The sequence below is a fragment of the Capricornis sumatraensis genome, chromosome 17, assembly GCF_032405125.1.
Source record: "Capricornis sumatraensis isolate serow.1 chromosome 17, serow.2, whole genome shotgun sequence".
Classification (NCBI taxonomy): Eukaryota; Metazoa; Chordata; class Mammalia; order Artiodactyla; family Bovidae; genus Capricornis; species Capricornis sumatraensis.
This window is the reverse complement of record NC_091085.1, coordinates 11,851,636-11,873,522: the sequence shown is the minus strand read 5'-3', so window position 1 is coordinate 11,873,522 and position 21,887 is coordinate 11,851,636.

Genomic DNA, 21,887 nt, shown 5'->3' with positions numbered 1-21,887 from the left:
TCTGGGAAGGGAACTAAACAAGGGAATCCTTGATATTCAGTAAATGAACAGCCCCATTGACTCAATGCGTTTTGGGTTACATGTTAAATAATGTCGCTTTATAGTAGTAATTATAGTAAGGTTTTCTTTTGTGAAACTCATGGCACATTTCCTGTGTCATCTCATTCTTTTTGACCTAGGATTGGGCATTCTTCTTCTTCTCAGGAAAATGAGGCTCTAGACAGGCTCTGAAACTAACTGGGACATGGCAATAAGCAAGGGCAGGGTTCCTGGTCCCAGGTCGTAGCTGTGCGAGCACAAAGCCTTTGAAAGGCAGCTTGAGGGGTGCAGTCTTGCCTACAAATTAAAAAAAACAAAAATCATCTCTTGGGAAAAATACTGAGTACCCACTCCTGCTAGATCCTAGGCATCCTGCAGAAATCTGCATTCATTCATTCAGTAAATATATACCAAGTGCCCACCGTACCAGGCATTGTCCTGAGTGCCAGTGGTGCCCTGCCCTCAGAGACGTGCCTGTTACTTGTCCCAAGTGTCCCATAGAGCCCTCTGGGGGTGTAGAGTGTGACAAGAGTCGAGGAAGAGGACCACAGGAGAATGAACCTTTGTAACTGTAATAATCATAACAAGAGCTAACCATCATATAACAAGCCTTGCCCCTTCTAAGTACCAATTTGTGTGCTCTCATCACAACTCTCTGAAGTGGATCCCATGGCTAAATCCACTTTACAGAGGAGGAAATAGAGGCCCACAGGGGTTCAGTGACCTGCCCAGATCTCACAGAAGAGATGGGATCTCGTCTAAACAGTTCCCATTAACCACTGAACCATACTGCCTCTCCAGAAAGCCCTTAAGAGGCAGGCTAGGGGAAGGAGGCAGTTCTGGAGGCCCTGTGAGCTCTGATCACAAGTGTCAGGCCAGGGCAGCATTTCCAGCACACAGGCAGTAACCGTGTGATGTCCGAGGTCTGAGTCAGATGGGGAAAGCCACTGAGCAGGGTGAAGGGTCACTGCCCAGGGACTTCCCCTGTGGTCCAGTGGCTAAGACTCCAGGCTCCCAATGCAAGACACCTGGGTTTGATCCCTGGTCAGGAAACTTGATCCCAAGTGCCACAACGAAGAGTTGGCATGCTGAAACTAAAGATCCCACATGCTGCAGCTAAGACCTGGTGTAGACAAGTAAATAAATAATGATAATAATAATATATTTTTTTAAAAGATTCACTGCTCTTTGTCTCCCCAAGGACACACCAGGCAGACTAACCCCAAACAAAGACCTTCCAGACGCTGTGGCCCCACACCCTGCCACCTGCCAGTCTGAAGACAGTTTTCAACCTTTCCTCACCCACTGAGGGTAAGCAGTAGAGGCCAGTAAGACTCCGTGCTCCTAGCGCAGGGGCCCCAGGACCCATGAAATTCCACATGCTGCATCTAAGCGCTCACATGCCACAGTGAAGCTCCAAGATCCCACGTGCTGCAACTAAAGCCCGGCCTGGCCAAATGAATAAATACATTTAAAAAAGAACACGGGGCCAGGATGCTGAAGGTGGAGATGCGGCAGTGATGAGTCTGCAGCCCCCTGCAGACCAAGGCTGCAGGTGGCAGATGCACGGCTGCCGGCTGGTTGGGGCCGTCAGATGCTTGGGGGCCGCCCTGCCCCTTCCAGGGCCCAGCTCATGACTACTGCCTGCCTGTCCCCAGATGACACCAGGCAGCCTGTGCCGGGGGAGGTGCCGCTCAGGAGTCGGGGGACGTGGGTTTCCACTCTCCAGACAGTTGTCTGCCATCTGCTCCCCACCCTGAGGGTCTGGCAGTGCAGCGCTCTGCCTTTAGAAACGGGCGTTCTCTGGGAAACGGTGTGACTAGGTGCTAACGAGCAGCTTGCTTCCTCTGGGCCTCTGATCCCTTCTGCTGTCAGAGGGGAGAGGTGGGGAGGGTCTAAGAAGGCTCCCTACCCACCTGGGGACTCACAGCAGCCCATTTTACAGGTGAAACTGAGACCCTTGAGCACATGATGAGTGACAGCAGGTGAGGAAGAAGCCCTTTGGTTCAGAATCAGAAGTGGAGCCGGCGGGGCGCCAGGATGGTGAGCCTCCTGAGGCTGTAGCCTGAACCGTTGTACTGAGTACTTCTTGAGATCATAGAACTTGGAAATAGTGAAGCAACTGGAGTACAGACACGCTTCTTGATGTAACTGCCCTTCTCCAAGGGCCTTAGAGGAAGATGTGAGAGGTGGTGTGATGACTGAGCGCAGGCCCGGGTTGGAGCCCCATCTGCCATTCCTCAGCCATGTGACCTTGGGCAGTGTGTGCCTGTGACTCAGGTTCTCATCTGTGAGTAGGGCCCACCACACAGGGCTGTTATTAGTATTACGAGAGCTATTAAATGAAAATGAAGGCAGGGAGCACAGAGCCTGCTGTGCAGTAGGCACCCACACAGTGTCAGCGTTACTGAAGATGAGCCAGAGCTCATTCCCAGAGCCACGCCGTTTGCAAGAGCATAAATGGACCCAGAGATGAGTATACTAAGTGAAATAAGTCAGACAAAGGCAAATACCATACAATACCACTTACACATAGATTCGAAAGTATGACCCCAGTGACCTAAGAAGCGGAAACAGACTCACAGACACAGAATCATGATTGCCATGGAGGGCTGGGGGAGGGGTGGAGTGGGAGTTCAGTCATACGTGTGTACGAGTCACAGAAACACACAGCACTGTAAATCAACCGTATTTCAATCAGATTTTTAAAGGTCCATTTTCAGTATCTGGGGTGAATACAATATAGAATGGTTCATATAAATTTTGTGGATTTCCACCTCAAGCCACGAGGGGTTTCAGAATAATTTAATTCTTGAGTTGAATTAGAAAAACTGTCTTCCAGCACCATCGGCTTCCTTGTGTTCCTCATGCTCGAAAAAGGGCTTGCCTACCTGAGACCTGCTCCTCCCCACAGCTGCTCCTGATGCACTCCTGTCTCCTGGGCCCTCTATCACATCAGCCTGGTTAGTCCTGCAGAGCCCTTGTCCCAGTCTGCGGTCCAGACACAGACTGAACTGTTGTCTGACTTCCCCAGGGAGCTTGTTCACTGCGGCATAGCCAACACTCAGTGCAGGACCTGGAGCATAATAAAGATTTGATGCATGAATGAACGGATGTCTTTCCCCGAAGTGTGGGCCCCACCGCATGATGATGCCTCAGGGCCATTTGCTCCGGAACCCGTCCTGCCTCTGTTGGCGCACTGCGACCCTCTCCCTGAACACACCGTGTTTGTGTCTGTGCCATCCCTGGGGGACGATGAATGCCCCCCCTCACACCTGTCTGCATGTTCCACCACCGCGTTATTTCCCGTTCCCATGACAAAGCCCTATGGCCCCAGCAGGATGATGAGTGTGCTTGGAGGGTATGCATTGTGCTAAGTAGAAGAAAGAGACGTCTGCTGAGGGCGTCCGTGAGGGCTGGGGGAGGGCGGCACTGAGAAGGTGACGAAGGTCGAAACAGGGATGGGGACCACACCTTCGGCCGCAGCTCTGCACGCGGGTGCTGTGAACTTGGGCTACACCCAAGGGGTGAGACAGGATGGTCCAAAGGGCTGGAGAGGAAGGGAGAGGATGATGAGGGATCAGGGTCAGATAAGTGCAATCCGAGTCTGCAACTGTGTGTAGGAAGCTGAGTTAGGAGAGAGGCCAAGGAATGCAGGGGTTTAGCCTGTGAGTGAGAGCAACCCTAGGACACCCCATGAAGGAATAAGCAAGAAAGTCAGAGACTCACAATGAGAAAGACATCCCAGCAGAGCTGTCTTGCAGGTGTGGGTCAGATGACCATAGGAGCTTTCAGAACTGTGTTCTGTGTAATTCCAGCCCCACCACGCAGGTCGGTCTTATTTTGGGAAACTTTCTTAACTCAACTGCGAAGTGAGGATAGCAATCGCCAACCTCACAGAGATTCAGTAGAGCATCGGAGTGAAGCATGAAGGACCCCTCAGTAGTGTAAATCCTGGGCTGCACGGTGATGAGCTTCCGGCGCGGAGTGGGCAACCAGGGGGCTTTTACTTTGGGCAGGGGTTCTGCCTGGACTGTATCTGTTTTCTAGCACTACTGTAACAAAATGCCACAGCCCGGGTGGCTTAAGCAACAGAAATTTATTTTCTCACAAGTCTGAGATCTGGATGTCTGAGATCAGGGTACCAGCATGGCTGGGTTCTGGAGAAATCTCTCTCTTCCTGGCTTTCAGACGGCCACCTTCTTGCTGGGTCCTCAGTGGAGAGAGAGAGAACAGAGCTCTCTGCTTATGAGGACACTAATCCTGTCAGATCTGGGACCCACCCTATGACCTCTTTTAGCTTTTATTACTTCCTTGAGGGTCTGTCTTCAAATGTGGCCATACGGGAATTAGGGCTTCAAGGTATGAAGTGAGGAGGGGGAAACAAGCATTCCACAACCATGAGCACAAGGAGTAGCTTGAGGAGCAGGAGGTCCCCTGGGCACCTGGAGGGGCCGCATTGGCTCTGGACCCTGGGTGTCAGGACGGCTGGGTCCAGCACCGTGCACCGTGATTGGCCTCATGGCGATAGTCCCCGGTGTGCTTGGCTAGGATGGGCGCTCTAGAATCCAGGATGCTTCCACCGTGCTGCTGTTCTTCCCTGTCCTCAGGAGGTGGTGTGGAGTCTCTCGGACACGAGACCCTCAGCAGAAGCGCAGGCCGCTCCTCACGCCCGGAGTCGTGTTGCCACCCGAGTGCCGTCTGCCCCGTCGTCATCTTCCCTGTGGAGGGGCTGCTGTGCCTTGTCTGGGGAGTCAAGTAGTGTCCATTTTCAGTGGCCATTTTCCAGGATAAATTCCCCAGCTGGGCATTCTGATGTTGCCTCAGCAGCACAGCTCCACAGTGATCCAGGGGATTGCACATACATTCTCCCCAAGTATTTATTCAATGAATTCCGAAATGAATGGGTGAATGGAGAAGTGAATGAATGAACGTTTGAATGAATGTGAATGGAGAAATGAATGAATGAACGTTTCTTTCACTGGCTGTAGTCTCCTGACAGCAGAGTTCATAAAAGCTTTCTGACCAAAAAGAGCACCTAATATAGTTATTCCTTAAGTGACAGACTCCTCACCGTACGGCCATTTGCTTAGCATGTGCACTTGGAAATCTCAGGAGTGATTTCATTTTTGCTGTATTGTTCTTCTTATCTGAGGTTTACTCAATTCCAGCCTCACTTACATCAAGTGAAAAAAGAATGTCCACTTCGAGGCCTTGCCCACCCCACCCCAGCTCTCCCTGCCGGCCCCGGAGCGCACAGCCCGCAGGGTCCCGGGATGGCTCTGTGGGTCTTGAGCTGTAGCGGGCTGCCCTTCAGTCCCTTTCCAGGGGGTGATCCTTTGCTCTGATATCCACCTGTGATCCAAGCAGCTGTGCCTTTGTGTTTGAACAGAGCTGAGCCTCCCTGAGAGCCGTTTCGCCAGTGGCCTTGGTGTGTTGCTGCTTTGTCCCTAGCCCAGAAGGCAGTAGGGGCGGCTGTGGGGTGAGTTACACCGTCAGGGAGGGCACACCTCCACTCCCAGGAGCTCAGAAAGGCGTCGGGGAGGCTGTACTGAGACAGGAGGCCACATGAGGAAACCTGACTCCTGCAGGCCTCTGAACCCACCCAGGGCTCCCTCTCACGGAGGAGGAGCTGGGTGAGAAAGGCTGGGTTCCGTTAGCAGTTGGCTGGGGGAAGGGGCCTCCGGAAGGGGCACTTGTGGGGGCAGCCGTTGTCGTGTGTACGTGTGTGTGTGTGTGTGTGTGTGCGTGTGTGTTAGCCACTCAGTCGTGCCCGACGCTCTGCGACCCCATGGACTGCATCCCGCCAGGCTCCTCTGTCCATGGGATTCTCCAGGCAAGAATACTGGAGTGGGTTGCCATTTCCTCCTCCAGACCATTGTTATTTATTTATTTGTAGAGATTTCTTTCTTTTTCTGACTGTGCCTGGTCTTTGGTCCAGCATGCGGGTTCCTGAGCTGTGGCATGTGGGATCTAGTTCCCTGACCAGGGATGGAGCCCAGGCCCCCTGCATTGGGAGGATACAGTCTTAGCCACTGGACCACTTAGCCACTGGCTAAATAAGCCACTTAGCCTCTGACAGCCACCAGTCATCATGAAAGTCCCATGAGGACTGTTGTCATTAAAACTGGGCATCCCTTATCACCGTGGGCAGAGTGCTGACGGAATCGCTAGACCAGTGGTTCTCAGCCAGGGCCGGTTCTTCCCGCACCCCCGTGGGGCATCGGGCAGTGTCTGGAGACATTTGGGGCTGCTGCCATGGCAGAGGGGGAAGAGGTGAGGAAAGGCCAGGGACGCTGCTAAACGTCCTGCGGTGCACAGGGCGGTCCCACAATGCAATTCTGCAGCCCAGGTTTCAAGAGCCTCGGGGACAGCCTGGCGAGTCTGCAGTCTGATCCGCCCGGTGGGAACTGGGCCACTGGGCCTCCCTGGGTCACAGTCTCCTGATCTATGACATAAAGGCCTCTAGGGTTACGTTTGGCTCTGACATTCTGTGATACAGAGAGGCTGACTTGACCTGGAGCTTAGAGATGGGATGTGATATCTTGACCATTTCATGGTTTTGAAGCAGAAGAAATGTGGAGGGTTAAGGAAACAGTGCTTCAACCTCAGGTGAATCTATAAAACCTTGAACCATATCCTCTTTATAAAACCTGTAAGGGGCCCTGGAAGAGCCGCATTCTCATGCTTTGTCACTGTGGAAGGAACTCTTGTTAGGGCTCAGGGGACAGCCCGCGACAGACTATGCTAGAGTTACACAGAATCTAAGATGCTGCCAGTGCAGCTGAAGGCAGCTTTTCAAGTGCTGCCCCCGCTGCCAAGGCACTGGAAGGGAACACAGCTCTCCCGAGCCAGGGCCTTTCTTCCCTGAGTTGTGACTGAATTAGAGCCACGCCCTGTCTGCCACCCATCTCTCTTCGTATCTAAAGGAGCCTGCTCTTCCAGACCCTAAGAAACAACCCGAAGAGAAAGAATGAGAATATAAGATTTGCCTACATGGAGAAGCTGGTCTAAAGAATACATGAATTGTCAGAGTTGCCTAAATAAATTGATGGTATTACATTATTGGTACTTTTCAGAAAAAGCAATTGATTCTAAGAAAATTCCCTTGCCACAAAAAGTTATAGTGAAGGCTGTTCTTCTACTAAGATCATGGCATCCAGTCCCATCTCTTCATGGCAAATAGATGGGGAAACAGTGGAAACGGTGGCTGACTTTTTTTTTCTGGCTCCAAATCACTGCGGATGGTGATTGCAGCCATGAAATTAAAAGATGCTTGCTCCTTGGAAGGAAAGTTATGATCAACCTAGACAGCATATTAAAAAGCAGAGACGTTACTTTGCCAACAAAGGTCTTGTCTAGTCAAGGTTATGGTTTTTCCAGTGGTCATGTATGGATGTGATAGTTGGACTATAAAGAAAGCTGAGCACAGAAGAATTTATGATTTTGAACTGTGGTGTTGAAGAAGACTCTTGAGGGTCCCTTGGACTGCAAGGAGATCCAACCAGTTCATCCTAGAGGAAATCAGTCCTGGATGTTCATTGGAAGGACTGATGTTGAAGCTGAAACTCCAATACTTTGGCCACCTGATGCGAAGAGCTGACTCACTGGAAAAGACCCTGATGCTGGGAAAGATTGAGGGCAGGAGGAGAAGGGGATGACACCAACTCAATGGACATGGGTTTGGATGGACTCTGGGAGTTGGTGATGGACCGGGAGGCCTGGCGTGCTGTGGTTCATGGAGTCACAGAGTCGGACACAACTGAACCACTGAACTGAACTGTTCTTATACTATATAAAAAAAAAAAATCCAATATTAAAAATTCAAATCATGCTTGTAAAACGTGCTGTTTACAAAGAGAAAATTCTATATGATGATAACTCTAATTAAAGGATCTATTACCATGTCATAAAGATGGTCCATTTGAATTTCAGAGTGTTGGAGTAGTATTTTCATGGAAGTATCAGGATTTATTTGTAGATATTTACAGTCACCAATCTTATGGATGTAACTAAAATGGTAACACAGAATGCTTTCTGTGTCAGTGAGATCAGAGGCTCCAAAGGTCAAGAAAAAATCAGTAGATGCTACCCACTCAGGAGCAAAAGCAAGGTAAGCTCTCTGGGATGGACGTAAGAAGGTGGGGGCTTGCTGTCTCATGGCCCTCAGCCCGTCACCCACCACGAGGCCTTCTTTGTCTCTTTGGATCGGTCATCGGTGTGTGAGCCTCCCTGTCCAGCCCCACCCATGGCAGAGGGCGGGGGTGCTTCCTGCTCACCTTATGCTGCTGCTGCTGCTGCTAAGTCGCTTCAGTCGTGTCCGACTCTGTGCGACCCCATAGACGGCAGCCCGCCAGGCTCCCCCATCCCTGGGACTCTCCAGGCAAGAACTGCTCACCTTATACCACATGACAAAGGGAAATTCGAGGGGACCCGTCCGAATTTGACGCTCATCCCAAATCTAAGAGCGTAAGGACTGGCGTGAGAGCAGAGGGAGGGGGAGATGGTGACAGCGGGGGTCCTGCTGCCCCCAGCCGTGGGGCCAGCCCCTCTCTCCTGAGGGTCCGTGGGAGCCATGTCAAGAGGCCCTGGCTCCAGAGAGGGTGATTGGGAGAGGAGAGGGGCCGGGCCTTGACAAAGGAGAGTCTGCGTGAGGCTGACCCTGAGGGACGCGGCCCTGATGCTCAGCAGCAGCCACACCATGGGGATTCCAACCAGGGCTCCCAACCCAGCAAGCCTCAGGCCCCTGCCTCTGCCAGGCCCCTAGGGTACCAGTGTCCTATTCTATCTGTACCAAAAGACTGTGAGCATCTTTCCCCAATTCTCCCTCCTTCGGGTAATTCTAGAAGGTCAGAAACCTCACAAGCACTGGGAGATGGAAGTACAATCTAGAAGAAGAAAAAAAATCCAGTCTTTCCTGATAGCTCCACTCAGGCTTCCGGGATGAAAGCGTGCAGGAACCAGGGAAGGAGAAGCCCTAAGTAAACAAGAAGTCAAGAGTTGTCGTCATCATACTGGAAGAGGTAAAATTGCCTCTGTTAAGAGGTCTAAGTTTCAATAAACTGCACCTGTTTTGGGGGCGTAGATCATTGAGCTTTGACAAGTGTAAGTCAACTGAAAAAAGAAAAGTACAACCTAAAAGCGGAGGGCCATGTTTTATTTGGTAGACTAGCTGAGGACCTAAGTCTGGGAGCCAGCCCCTCAGACAGCTCTGAGAGACTGTTCAGAAGAGGGAAGGGAGGAGCCAGGATGCCTAGTTTTTTGGGGTTTTTTTTTTCAATCTTAAGATATTTCATTCATCTTTCCATAACCCAGGTCAAACACCTTCAATCATGCTTGTGTTTACATAACTGTCACCAATCTGCTAAGTCTTTTTAAAATAAGGCCCCAATCACATCTCCAGCTGTATTTCATAAGACTGTTACTCTGTTCAACATTAAAAGCAAGTAACAGCTGAAAATATAATAAAATTCAGTGCAAGAAAAAAAAGAATGAGGCGAATGTATCCCTGGAGACATAGGTCTCCAAACTAAGAGTGAAAAGGCAATTTTAGGAGTGTGTGTTTGTGTATGGTATTGTACAGTTAAGCATCTCTCACTTTAAAAAATGTTGGAAGATTACACACCAAGTGTTGTTTAATCACTAAGTTGTGTCCAGCTCTTCCGTGACCCCATGGATCATAGCCCACCAGGCTCCTCTGTCCATGGGATTCTCCAGGCAAGAGTACTGGAGTGGGTTGGGATATCTAGTTTCTGCAACAAAAGCCAGGTAGTCGGACCATCAAAAAAGTTACTGTTGATTAAAGAAAAACAGACATCTCAAGTTAATGAACTTAGCACTTTTCTATATATGGGAAGATGCAAGAATCGGGGCTTAGTTGAGGTCATTTCTTGGAGAAGAACCTTAGCCAGTATCCTAATTTCTCCACCCCAGACCCCTCAGAATGCACAGACAAGGGTGGCCGCAGTGGCTGGTGGCTTGATGGCGGTCACATCCTCCGTTTTCTCCTAGAGCAGGTGGCATTCTTTGTCCACCTGTCTACACCTGCGTACCCACCACACCGTCAAGACGCACAGTTCTTCCGCCACCCCCCAAAGTCGCCTGTGCCCCTTGACTGCCATTCTGCACCCTCCCCCAGCCCCGGGTAAGCACTGGTCTTCTGCCTTCTGCCGCTGCAGGTTAGTTGGCATCTGATAGAATTTCATACAAATGGATTCATACAGTATGTACTCTTCTGTGTCTGGCTTCATTCATTTTCGAGGTTTATCTACGTTGTGTGTGTTAGCAGTTTCCTCCTCTTTATTGCCGATAGTGCTCTATTGCAAGGATAGACCATAGTTTATTTTCCATAATGTCCTCTTATAGAGGGACATCTGAGTTTTTTCCAGACATGGGCTATGAACATTCTGTTACAAATCTTTATTAGACAAGATTTTATTTCTTCTGGGTAATTACCTAGGAGTGGAAATTGTTGGGTTGTCTGATACATATGTGTTTACCTGTATAACAAACCATCAAAATAGTTTCCTTTAGTGGTTGTGTTATTTTCTGTTCCTACAAGCAGTGTATAAGAATTCCAGCTCCGCATCTTTGACAACTTTTGGTAATGTCAATATTAAACTTTTAAATTTTAGCTATTCTAGTGGTTATACAGCGGTATCTCATTGTAGTTCCAATTTCCATCTTCCAGGTGGCTAATGGTGTTGAGCATCTTCTGTGCTCACTTTTTGATACTGTTTATTTATTCTTGGCTGAGTTGGGCCCTGGTTGTGGCACGCAGGATCTCTGCCATAGCACGCGGGCTTCCCTCTAGCTGCGGGTTCATGGAACCAGCAGTTGCAGCAGGCAGCTTTCTTTGCCCCAAGGCGTGTGGGGTCTTAGTTCCCTGGTGGTGGGGGTTTGTCGCTAAGTCATGCCCAGCTCTTGAGACCCCATGGGCGGTAGCCCACCAGACTCCTCTATTCATGGGATTCTCCAGGTAAGAATATTGGAGTGGGTTGCCATTCCCTTCCCCAGGAGATCTTCCTGACCTAGGAATCAAACCCCAGTCTTCTGCATTGCAGGCAGAGTCTTTACAGACTAAGCTACAAGGGAAGCCCCTTAGTTCTCTGAGCAGGGCTCACACCCGCGTCCCCTGCGCTGGAAGGCAGGCTCCTAGCCACTGGGACACCAGGGAAGGCCTGTTATGTGCTTATCGACCATTCAACACTTTCTGTTGCCAGTGCCTGTTCAAATTTTTTGTCCAATTTTTTAATTGAGTTCTTTGTTTTCTGATTATTGGGCTGTAAGAGTCTTCATGTGGTCTGGATACAAGTTCTTTGTCAGATATAGTTGCTAATATTTTCTTCCGGTCTGCAGTTTGCCTTTTAATTTTCTCAACGGTGTCTTCTAGAGACCAGGTTTCTTTTTTGGCCACTCTTCACGACTTGCAGGGGATCTTAGTTCCATGATCAGAGACTGAACTTGAGCCACAGCAGTGAAAGTACAGAGTCCTAACCACTGGACCACCAAAGAATTCCCCAGAAGACCAGTTGTTTTTAAATTTTGATACAGTTCTATTTATCAGTTTTTCCCTGAAATTGTGCTTTTTGCTTTATAAGGCATTCAAATTACTGAATGAGATTTTCCTGGTGTTAAAAATGCTCAGCAAACTTTCACCTATTTATTTTTTATATTTATATTTTTAATTTTTTGGCAAAATCCATATACATATGTAATTTTTTATTTCAAATTTAGTTGTATTTGCAACTACACTTTTACATTTAATTCTTCTTTGATTTCTCTACTCCTTGTTGCTTTTTCCTTGGTTAATTTAATTATTATGCTTCTTGCTTTGTTGCTTCTTGCAGAGACTTTTATGAATGATCTAGCTCTGATTTTTATTGCACTCTGTGTTCTTTTGAAAGATTGAATTAACACGTGTTATATTTTCTCCCTTTCCATTTCTTTTTCTTGTTAATTAATTAATTAATTTTTAAATTTATTTTAATTGGAAGTTAATTACTTTACAAAATTGTAGTGGTTTTTGCCGTACACTCACATGACTCAGCCATGGGTGTACATGTGTTCCCCATCCTGAATCCCCCCCACCTCCCTCCCCATCCCATCCCTCGCAGTCATCCCAGTGCACCAGCCCTGAGCACCCTGTCTCATGCATCAAATATTGTGATGGCTTTTGCCATACGTCGACATGAATCAGCCACATATATTTTAAAGTTTTACGTGTACAATGTTACATTTCTAACACTACTTCATAAAGTTGTGAGGCGGAAGGAAATAATGCTTTAAGGACCTCAGAACTGCGTGACACACAGTAGGGCCTCTGTGAACATGGACTATTGTCAGAAGCATTCAGTCGCCTGCTTGTGACTGAAAAAGCTACCGAAGCTCTGCCAGCGAGCCCAGCCAAAGGCTGGGAAAGACCAGCTCCCTCGGGGGCTGCTGCCGTGTCACAGGCCACTCCAGAGAAGGAGAAATGACTGTGAGCTGGGCAGCCACCACCAAGTGCATATCTAAGACACAGCAATGAGGAATATGGGTATCTTTAAGTTTAAATTTTTTAAATTAGAATTGCATAGTGTATACCTGATTCAGTAACCACAGAGGTTCAGTGGAACTCCAATAAGCTATACTTGGAGAAATGTACTCAGATTTTCTGCTATGAGGCAGAATTCTAGGCAGATGTTAGCTACGCTTCCTACTTTTTGTAGTTTTTAAATGACTAATTTGCTTTATAATACATAGCTCTAGAAAGAAGTTAATCTGATAACAAGGTTAAAAATTACGGGTAGAAATGTGTGTGTGTGTGTGTGTGTGTGTGTATTGAAAGGAAGGGGAATGTATATACATTAGAAAAGACCTTGATTCTTGAAAAGATAGAAGGCAAAGGAGAAGAGGGTTGCAGAGGATGAGATGGTTGGATGGCATCACTGACCTCCATGGACATGAGTTTGAGCAAACTCTGGGAGATGGCAAAGGACAGGGTAGCCTGACGTGCTGCAGTCCATGGGGCCGCAAACAGACACAGCTGAAGTGACTTACTTAGCCTCCTTTCAGTAATTTTAGAGACTGGGAGTCAGACAGTCTGCAGTGTTTTTGTTTTGTTTTGTTTTTGCTTGGTGGTTGTTTTACAAATATCCTTAAAGTCATCTTGCTGCAAGTTAAGCCAATTTTCTTCCAATTTGTTCTCAGTGGAAATGGATAAGAACACATAAGCATCTCTTCTTTCAGCTAAGTAATTGCATGCTCAGCCCCTAAAATGTCCCCTCTGAATGTATTTTCCAATTCTTTTATTATCTTAGTTACTCCCTGCCAACCATCTCCACATTCCTCTTTGGATGCTAAACCCAGCTCTCAGCAATCAGGCCCCTAGTGAGGCCCTGGGGATAAGAGCATCATTCCTAGCGCCCCTGCTCCCCAGGCGTCCCAGCTTCGCGGCGGTGGTGTAACCACAGCGCCGTGCTGTCGGCTCACTGCATTTCTACAGCACCGTGTCCAGCACTGTATCTATATGCTGAGAAGTGTGGAGGCTCTAAATTCCATCACAGTCTCAATCTCTAAACATTGGGGGTCAGGGTGCAGAATGTCAAAAGACATTTTTAAATTTAAACATCAAGGTCAAGCGATTCCAACAGCACATAGAACATATGAAATGAAAAGTCAGCAAACCGTGCCCCTCCACAGTCAGCCAAACCACAGCGGCCCCTGGACCACTAGGTGCCAGGGCCTCTGGGCCTCTGTCCCCGTTATTTCCACTGCCAAGGATGCGCTTTCCGCGGACAGCCCGTGGCACTCTACCTGAGCACATTCGGGTCTTCCCTCAGAGAGTGCCTTCCCAACAAGACCCCTCCCGACTGACCTAACTGCAGCTCTCTTGTTCAGCCCAGCCCGCTCCAACCCACCCTCGGGAATTCCAAGTCCTCCTCTTAGACTACTGTATGTTTCCTCGTAGCACTTAACAGACATGCTCTGTATTTTTAGTTGTCAATTCGTGTGTCTGTCTTCCCTAGTAGGAAGTAGTTTGTGTTATGTTGTGTTCACAGCTTTATTCCCCAGCTCTTAGAAGAGTTCCTGGCACAGAGAGACTCGCGATAAATGACCTTTGGATGAATAAATCTGTGAATACAAATAGAATTGTTTGAGGTGAGAAAGAGCACTTGAACATTTATCTTTATTTTATGGAAAACATATATAATGCTTCGTTGTGGTTCAGTCGCTCAGTCATGTCCAACTCTTAGCGACCCCATGGACTGTAGCACGCCAGGCCTCCCTGTCCATCGCCAACTCCCGGAGTTTACCCAAACTCCTGTCCATTGAGTTGGTGATGCCATCCAACCATCTCATCCTCTGCTGTCCCCTTCTCCTGCTGCATCAGGGTCTTTTCTAATGAGTCCACGCTTCACATCAGATAGCCAAAGTATTGGAATTTCAGCTCCAGCATCAGTCCTTCCAATGAATATTCAGGATTGATTTCTTTTAGGATTGACTGGTTTGATTTCCATGCTGTCTAAGGGACTCTCAAGATTCTTCTCCAGCACAATTTGAAAGCATCAGTTCTTCAGTGCTTAGCCTTCTTTATGGTCCAACTCTCACTTTTGTACATGACTCCTGGAAAAATTAGCTTTGACTACATGGACCTTTGTCAGCAGTACTTATTAAGTGCTAAACACTGCTCTAAGTTATTCACAAATAAATCTCCAATCCTCATGATGGCTGTATGAAGTAGGACTATTACTGTCCCCAACCTATTGAAGAGGAGACAGGTGCCCCGCGCCCACAGCTGAGACACTGCAGCCTACTCCAGGTTCGGCGCTCTCGAACACCGCCATGCTGCCTCTCTTAACTAAGTGACTGAGATGTATCCAGCAGAAGCCCCAGACTGCGCGGACGTGGGCCGGGGCCAGCAATAGGGTGCTTTCTGGGCAAGGCCATCGAGCATGGATGCTGGGGAGGAGGCAGTGGACCACATCCAAGTGCTGGCGAGTTGGCGTAGGCGACTCAGAAGAGGAAAGCAGAAGGAAGGAGGGCTGCGCACGTGAGAGCAGGCGTGGGGGGGACCCAGGCAGACATGGGGAGAAGGGCAGCCCTCAGGAGAGGCTGATGAGAAGCATCTAAATTAGGTTTCAGCTGCCGCCTAACTGGGACCACTCACTCCAGTTTGGAGTCTAGCAGCAAATGGCCAGTGCTGGGCCAATGGTTGAAGCAATGAGGGCTGGGGAAAGAAGTGTGGGCATGGCCTGAGCATGTGAGAGTAACCTGGAGGTTAGGCAGGGAGAGAGAGGGGGGAAAGAAAGAGAAAACCCAGGCCAGATCTGAGAAATTACCCTTCATGTTCCCTCATCTCTCCTCCAATATTGCAATATCAGATTAATTCACTGACTGAAAATCTTTTAAGAAGTGAATAAACAAACTGTGCTGGGTTCATATAATAGGACAACACAGCAATAAAAAAAGTCTGAACTATTGATACCTAACAGAGGCAGAAGAGATTAAGAAGAGATAGCAGGAATACACAGAACTATACTGAAAAAGTCTTAGTGACCCAGATAACCACAATAGTGGGATCACTTACCTACAGCCAGACATCCTGGAGTGCGAAGTCAAGTGGGCCTTAGGCATTACTACTAACAAAGCGAGTGAAGGTGATGGGATTCCTGCTTATTTAATTTCTATGCAGAATACATCATGTGAAATGCTGGGCTGGATGGATCACAAGCTGGAATCAAGACTACTGGGAGAAATATAAATAACCTCATATATGCAGATGATACCGCTCGAATGGCAGAAAGTGAAGAGGAACTAAAGAGCCTCTTGATGAGGGTAACAGAGGAGAGTGAAAAATCTGGCTTACAATTCCACATTTAAAAAAACTAAGATCTCAGTGATCCTATATGCGGGCACCAAAAGAGACAGAGATGTAAAGAACAGACTTCTGGACTCTGTGGGAGAAGGCGAAGGTGGGATGATTTGAGAGAATGGCATTGAAACATGTATATTACCATATGTGAAGTGGGCCACCAGTGCAAGTTCAGTGCATAAGCGGGGCACTCAAAACCGGTTCTCTGGGACAACGCAGAGGGACAGGGTGGAGAGGGAGGTGGGAGAGGGGTTCAGGGTGGGGGACACATGTACACCCGTGGTTGATTCATGTCGATGTGTGGCAAAAACCACCACAGTGTTATAAAGTAATTATCTTCCAATTAAAATAAGTAAATTAGAAACAAAAAACTAGGATCATGGCATCCAGTTCGATCACTTCACAGCAAACAGAAGGAAGGGAAAGTGGGAGCAGGGACAGACTTTATTTTCTGAGCTCCAAAATCGCTACAGACGGTGACTGCAGCCATGAAATTAAAAGACGCTTTGTCCTTAGAAGGAAAGTTACGATAAACCTAGACAGCATATTAAAAAGTAGAGATATCACTTTGCTGACGTAGGTCCCTATAGTCGAAGCTATGGTTTTTCCAGTAGTCATGTACAGATGTGAGAAGAGCTGGGCCACAAAAAATGCTGAGCATTGAAGAATTGATGTTTTCAAATTGCGGTGCTAGTGAAGATTCCTGAGAGTCCCATGGACTGCAAGGAGATCAAACCAGTCAATCCTAAGAGAAATCAACCCTGACTATTCACTGGAAAGATTGATGCTGAAGCTGAAGCTCCAACACTTTGGCTACCTGATGCGAAGAGCCAACTGATTGGAAGATACTCTGATGCTGGGAAAGATTTAGGGCAAAAAGAGAAGGCGGCAGAGGATGATAAGGTTAGACAGCATCACTGACTCAATGGGCATGAGTGTGAGCAGGCTGCAGGGGACAGTGAAGGACAGGGAAGCCTAACGTGCTGCAGTCCATGGTGTCACACGACTGAGCCACTGAACAACTGCTGACACTCCCAACAACCCAGACGAACCTCGGAAAGATGCGGAACAAAAGACGCTTCTGTGATCTGAATGTTTGCCCTCTCCCCTACCCAGTTCATATGTTGAAATCCTAATGCCCAATGTGATGGTGATGTTAGGGTTGCGACTTTGTGGGGTGATTAAACCACGAGAGTGGATTAGTGCTGGTGTAAAAGAGTTCCCCCAGACTTTCCTACCCCCTTCCACCCCATGAGGGTACAGCTAGGCCTCTGTGACCAGGAAGAGGACCCTCACTCGACGGTGCTGCCTCCCTGATCTTGGCCTTCCAGCCTCCAGATGAGGAAAATAAATGTCTGTTGTTCATAAGCCACTCAGCCTGTGGTATTGTGTTCCAGCATCCTGAACGGACTATCACAGAAGCCGAACAAAACCCATCTGTATGATGGCACTTGAAATTAAAATAGTAGATAAGCAAATAAATTGATAGTAACAGAAAGTAGACCCATGGTTAGGTGGGTCTGGGGCCAGGGTGCAGGAAGGGGCAGGAAGATGCATTATAAAGGGACACATGGAAGCTTTTGGAGGCATTGAAAATCTTCCTATCTTGATTGCGGCAATGATTTCACAGGTACACATTTATGTCAAAACTATCAAAATAGACACTAGAAACTGGGGATGTTCGAACCTATAAATCTGTTATTTGGGGTTGTTTTCTGAAGCCTTTTCCTAAGATTCAACAAATGATTTCTTTTCTGCTTCGTTTTTTTGTTTTTGTCTTTTAGTTTTGGATTTAAGTGGTAGAAACAAGTTTGAGCTTCCCAGGTGGCACCCCAGGTAAAGAGTCTGCCTGGAGAAGACCCCCTGGAGGAGGGCATGGCAACCCACTCCAGTATTCTTGCCTGGAGAATCTCATGGACAGAGGAGCCTGGTGGGCTACAGTCCATGGGGTCGCAAAGAGTCAGACACGACTGAAGTACTTAGCATACATGCACGCATGCCCATAGAAACGTCTTTGCGCAGCACGTCTCCCCTTGTAGACGACACTTGCCCCTGAATCCCTTCCCATATGAGGAACCCTCCCTGACCCTGGAGATGTATTCACTTGAAACCTCAAATGTGACATTGGAACTTTGCCGGTGACCCAGTGGCTAAGACTCCACGCTCCCAATGGAGAGGGCTGGGGTTCCATCCCTGGTTAGGGAACAAGACCTGGCACAGCCAAATAAATGTACAAGTATATAAATACATACATAAATATTTTAATATGACCTTATTTGGAATAAGGGTCTTTGTAGCTACAATTAAGATAAAGGTATCAAAATTCAGTCACTGTGGATTAGGGCCCACCCTAAATCCAATAACACCTGGTCTTAAAAAGACATCAAAGGAGGAGAGGCAGGTATGGCAAGGGGGAGGCAGCGTGAAAACAGAGGCAGAGACTGGAGCGACGCGGCTGCAAGCCAAGAGCTGCTGGCACCCACCGCAAGGTGGAGGCGAGGCGCGGTACAGATTCTCGCCAAGCCCCTAGAAGAAACCAACCCTGTCAACACCTTGGTTTTGGACTTCTGGCGTCCAGAACTGTAAAATGATAAATTTGTGTTGTTTTACACTTATAGAAATGTGTTATAACAGCCTTAGCAAATCAGTGCAGAGCCCCTGGGTATTTTTGTTTGTCACTATCCTTAGTTTAGTTCTAACCCTGTATCTTATTTCTCCCTTTTTGTGGGTTGTCTTTGTGTTTTGTGTTTGGCCTGTACTGCGCAGCTTGTGGGATCTTAGTTCCCCATCAGGGATTACGGCGCCAGGGCACCAAGTCCTAATCACCAGACTGCCAGGGAACTACCCTCCCTCCCTCCCACCCATATCTTATTTCTGCTGTTTGTTTTTCCTTCTCTGAATTAGTCCTGTTAGAATTTTATTTTCTTAGCATTTGGGTGCTTGTACTAGAGAGTTATTCATTAACCTCTCTAACCTTCAGTGTCCTTGTCTGGGAAATGACTGTGAGCTCCCGCTGCCTGGGGCTGGCTGGGAGGGTTGAATGAGTTTATGCATATGTATGTTCCTGTGACCGCGCCTGGCGTACAGCCGGTGCTGTGCACATACTGTTCCTCATTGTGAAGTTCTGCTCCTATTTTTTCACACGTTTTGTCTGCACCAGGTCTTAGCTGTGGCCTGCAGGATCTCTTAGTTGCAACATACGAGGTCTAGTTCCCTGACTGGGGACCGAACCCAGGACCCTGCCCTGGGAGCACAGAGCCTTCATCACTGGACCACCCTCTGTTCCTGCTTCTGAAGGGATGGGTCAGCTTGTAGTTTCCTTACAATTAAGGATACATTTGCCTCCATTATGTGGGTTATTGGTGAAAACACTGCTCTATTCTGAGAAGGACCTTTCCTTATGGGCCCTGGGATTAACTCTGAGCTAGGTTTTCAGTGAGTCCCCTCATGATCTTCACCTTTGTGGTGTCAAAAGTTGCCATGATTTAACTCAGTGGACTGGGTGATGGCAAATGGACCCAAGGCCATTGCTTGGTACACCATATAAGTCGATTTCCTGGTCATTTCCACGGCTAGAGTCTAACTTTATGCATTATTTTGCAAATGTGACCATTTGGCATTTGGGGACAGAGCAAAAGAGGAGGCTTGTAGCAATCCACCAGCATGATAGGAAAAATGAAGTTCATTCATGTTGAGGTGTGGTTAGCAGGGTCCTCTTAACGGCCTAACTTCATATGAACTGACTTTAATCCTTACAATTGCTGTCTTTCTCAGAGAAATACAAACAATTCAAACACAAGAACAAGTATGGAATATCCACATACTAGTCATAAACTGCTTCATCTGCAAAGAACAAATGTATCTGAGGATGATGAAAGTTTAGCGAAATGTGTTTAGAATTTTTACCTCTTTAACAGGTTGGGGGCAGACCAAAGAATGAATGATTTTTGTCCGTAATTGACAATGCATTGAGGAACAGCTAAGCAGAACAAAATCAAAAGCCTTGTCAAGTCATGAAAAGATTTTGACTCTCATTCCTTCTCTCTGCAAAGTCCTTCAATGTCAGTGATGGGTAAATCTTCAGCTTCTCCTCTTTATTAAGCCATGTTATTAATACCTATGCACCACTTTTATTTCCATAAAAAAGAAAGTAAAGGATTCAGTCTTAGAAGTTTATAATTCCCAGAATCTTCTGAGAAGACTTAAGGGATCTGACCATTCATCCATATTTTACCCAAAAGACCTCTGTTTTGAATACTCAGTTCCATTAACTGTATGCTGTCCTAACAGGAGAATCTAATATTATGTGTGCATCACTTTAAAAGATATATATCCGGACCTCCTAGGTGGTCCAGTGCTCGAGACTCTGTGCTTCCCCCCACCCCGCCCTGCCCCATCCCTGGTGGGAGACGTTTTACATGCCGTGTGGTACAGTCAAAAAAAAGAAAATCAGTAGACCGTTTAATAGTTTTCCCTCAGTCCAGTGCTTCTGGGCAACTCAGGAGCTTGATAAGGAGGGCACTGGGGGATGTTGAACCAAGTCAGTGATGTGGGGCTTCGGCTCTTCGGAGGGTTGGGTGACGCGCTGTCTGCTTGTGCGTAATTGAAGCTTCAGGTTGCCAAGAGGTGGATGACTAAGGGGCAGCTGTTTTGGATCAAGGGTAAAGTTTTAATTGGATGATGAGCATTCTCAAAGGGTATATGGCAATTTTCTGAATTGCATAATCGAGTGATTTGAAATTTAGAAAGTAGTGACGTCATCTCCCCCTCTTTTGAAAGAACATACGTCCCCCTCTGTAATTATTTCGTGTTTAATAACAGCAGTAGGCCAGTGCCAAGGGATGCGGGGTCAGGAAAGACCGGGCCTCAGTGGGGAGTGGGCCAGTGCGCTCAAGGGTTTTCAGTCCTGTGTGGTCGTGTTTTCTTGATGAAATTCCTGGCAAAGTTTTCTCTCTATGTTGTCAGAGCCTACTGCTTCTCCTTGTTCTCAGTTCATTTCCTGTTCCAAGAGGCTTATTACCTTTGTTAAAAACAACTGAGTCTGAATATAGTCCTTCCCAAATTATAGCTTGTGAATGGCTGTCTTCGTTATTGGTGTTTAACAAACTATATGAAGAAAGAAATAGTAGACTCTTGGAGAATGTTGTATATGTGCTGTAGGTCGCTACACTTGGAATGTACAGAGAGTACGGATTATTATGTCTGTTAATTTATGGAGAGGTAGAGAATTTGAGATCTGCTCAGTAAAAGGTTAACCTGGGATTGGTTTCTTAATTTTGCGTGTGTGGCATAGTAGAAGGAACGCTGGACTAGGAGTCAAGAAACTTGACTCCTAGCCCTGGTTTTGCTGCCATTTTGCTATGTAACTCTGGGCACATCACTTAATTTTGCAGGGCATCAGATTTTCCATCAGAAAAATAAGGGTATCTGATCAGATTACTTAGAGAATCCCTCTGTGTCTAAAGTTATGTGGTTGTTTTCTGAAAATGAAACGTTCTGAGTAAGTCTTTGACAATTTTATTTCTTTCCCTGGTTTGTGTCTTTATTCTACTAGAAAGAGAGCCACCCTGCTTTTTTTTTTTAATGTCTAAAATGCTTCTTAGTAAATTTAAGTCGTTTGTATATTTTTCCTTCTGCATTGGGAATGGATTCTGCTCCTTACCTCTGCCCAGGGAGCAGCTGGCAGAAGAGGAAGAACCTGCTCCAGTGCCTACGGGCAGGGTGACTTTGGGAAGGCAGTTAACTCTGATTCTCGGTTTCTGTCTGCATAATATGGGAATAAGCGTTCCTACCACCTCCGCTCCCGGTGGTTCTGAGTAGTAAATGAGATCAAGCGTGAGATGGCCGCAGGTCGCAGCCGTGTACGCGGTATCCCTTCTCTCACCCTGCCTGCCGTGTTCCTCTCCCTACTGCGTGATCCTGCTCTTTCTCAGCTTTAATAGAGAAGGTGCAAATTGGTCTCCTGGCACTCACTGCCCCACAGTATCTGGTG